This window comes from Nylanderia fulva, unplaced genomic scaffold (assembly GCF_048542155.1).
Source record: "Nylanderia fulva isolate GAGA-0341 unplaced genomic scaffold, ASM4854215v1 Scaffold683, whole genome shotgun sequence".
NCBI lineage: Eukaryota > Metazoa > Arthropoda > Insecta > Hymenoptera > Formicidae > Nylanderia > Nylanderia fulva.
In genome coordinates this window covers 30,001-32,117 of record NW_028190790.1, presented here as the reverse complement: position 1 = coordinate 32,117, position 2,117 = coordinate 30,001, and the positions used below count along the sequence as shown (strand labels likewise).

The following is a 2,117-nucleotide window of genomic DNA, read 5'->3' as shown; positions in this document are numbered from 1 at the left end:
GGTAGGGCCCTGGAGGTTCGGGTTTTAAGGGAGCTTTAAAACCCTAGAGTGGGAAGGGGGGATCAAAAATTGGGAAGTTGAATGTAAACCCCGGGAATTGTAAAGATACTTCAGGGAGGCGTGTATGAAAAAAAGGGCCCCCTTCAGAGAAAAGAAAAAAAAGGTTTGAGAATTTGTTTTGGTTTGTTTTAAAAGACGGCCCCCGTCGCGCCTTCTTAAAAAGGGGTGTGGAGCAGAGCAGCCCCCCCGGCGGGTTGACGAGTTTTGGAGCGACCCCGCTTGCGTAGCCGTGTGTGCCCCTTCCCGGCCACCACACACAGAGCGGTTTCGGGTTGAGCGCAACCCCGGTGGAAAAATAGGGAAGTGTGGAGAAATTGTCGAGGGGCCCCCCCCGTTTCGGGGAGGGAGCTCCGAGAAACAGGTGGGGCGCCGCAGGCCGGCGGAGGCCCCCTATATTTTTAAATATATAAACACGAGAAGGGTCGATGTTTTCCCCCAATCTTTTCAAGTGTGGCCCGCGGTTTTTCAAAGATTTCCCCCGGCTCTTTGCGGGAGGACGCCCCAAAACGAAAAAAAACCAACTCTATCTTTGTGCCGTGCCTCCCTGGGGGAAGGCGGCGGCCGGGGCGGGGTCCCGGACGGCGGGGACAGGCGATAAAAGGCCCCAACCACGTTTATTCCTTCTCTCGCCGGAGAAGACCCCCACGTGGGGGGAAGAGAAAAGGGGTTTCTTCGCGATCGCAAAAATTTCGAACGATTACCCTGAACGGTGGATCACTTGGCTCGTGGGTCGATGAAGAACGCAGCTAATTGCGCGTCAACTTGTGAACTGCAGGACACATGAACATTGACATTTCGAACGCACATTGCGGTCCACGGATACAATTCCCGGACCACGCCTGGCTGAGGGTCGTTTTAGTACCCCTTAACTGCTTGCGCCCGAAAAGCGCGCACGGCCACGACGCGGGCGACCAGAGAATGGCGCGCGCGTCGCCTGTGCCCTGTGCAACGCTTACAATGGGCGTACGAGCGATCGTTGGACGTTCGCCCGAGGTGTCTGTGCCGCGCCGACCGGCCGCGGTGCAAATCCTGGCGTCGTCTGAAATGACACACCGAAATAATAATAATAAGGAGGAGAAGCGCACAAGCGTGTAAAACGTTGGCAAACGCGCGCCCAGAGAATGCTGCGCGAATTAAGAGGGGGAGCGTGTTTGTGTATCCAAGTCGTGTGTCTACGCGAGAGAGCCGAGGAGAAATGGGATGAGAGTAAGAGCGCGCGCGAAGGGAGCAACAAACGGCCAAAAAAAGGGTCAGGACGGTGAATGGCACCGCTTTCCCTAGAGCGGCGCGTGCGTCGTTGTCTCCCGAAAGTAGGTAGCGCTTGTCTCACCGTCTCTCCTCTCTGTACATCACACAGACTGACCGGACTGCTCTCGCACTCTGTGCCGCGTCTCTCGGTGCGATAGCGCTCGCGCGTCTTATGCCGAGGCGCCCTTGCCCGCACACATAACGGTATTACGGAGAAATATACGGCGCGTCGTCGTCCGGCGGAGAGAGCATTCGTAATTTTTTACCTCTTTACGGAGAAGGGTTTTGAATCGCGAGCCGACCGCGTGTCCGAGTCCACGAAATTTTCGTAAAGCGAAAAAAGGGGACCGGCGCGCCGCGTCGTGTACTCGTCGATTCGATTCCGCCCGAATTTCGTATATAAAAGAGTAGGGAGAGCCGAGAATCTCGAACCCCGCGATATATCGTCTCCATTACCACCAACGAGTGTGTGTGCGGTTAGCGCCCCGGCGATTTGCCTTCTCGCGTATTTCGTGTGCTGCCGCTGCTGCTCTCTCGTTCGACGCTCTCTCTCCTTCCCTCTTATAATATATATTATAGAGGAGAGACGACGATGAGCGACGCGGAGGAGGCAAACGGCTACGAAATCTCACTATGCGACGACCTCAGAGCAGGCGAGATTACCCGCTGAATTTAAGCATATTATTAAGCGGAGGAAAAGAAACTAACCAGGATTTCCTTAGTAGCGGCGAGCGGACAGGAAAGAGCCCAGCACCGAATCCCGCGGTTTCGCCGCAGGGAAATGTGGTATTTGGGAGGATCCGCTTATC

General features: G+C 55.5%; 1 non-coding gene and 1 pseudogene across 1 annotated transcript; both read left to right on the top strand.

Annotated features, from left to right (window-relative positions):
* The first annotated feature begins 758 nt into the window (after window positions 1-758).
* Window positions 759-913, top strand: LOC114937452 (5.8S ribosomal RNA). Its single transcript, XR_003820890.1, has one exon. It is a non-coding gene; the product is annotated as a 5.8S ribosomal RNA (ribosomal RNA).
* Window positions 914-1,970: 1,057 nt separating this feature from the next.
* LOC146720487 (large subunit ribosomal RNA) overlaps window positions 1,971-2,117 on the top strand; it is a 2,337-nt pseudogene continuing 2,190 nt past the window's right edge.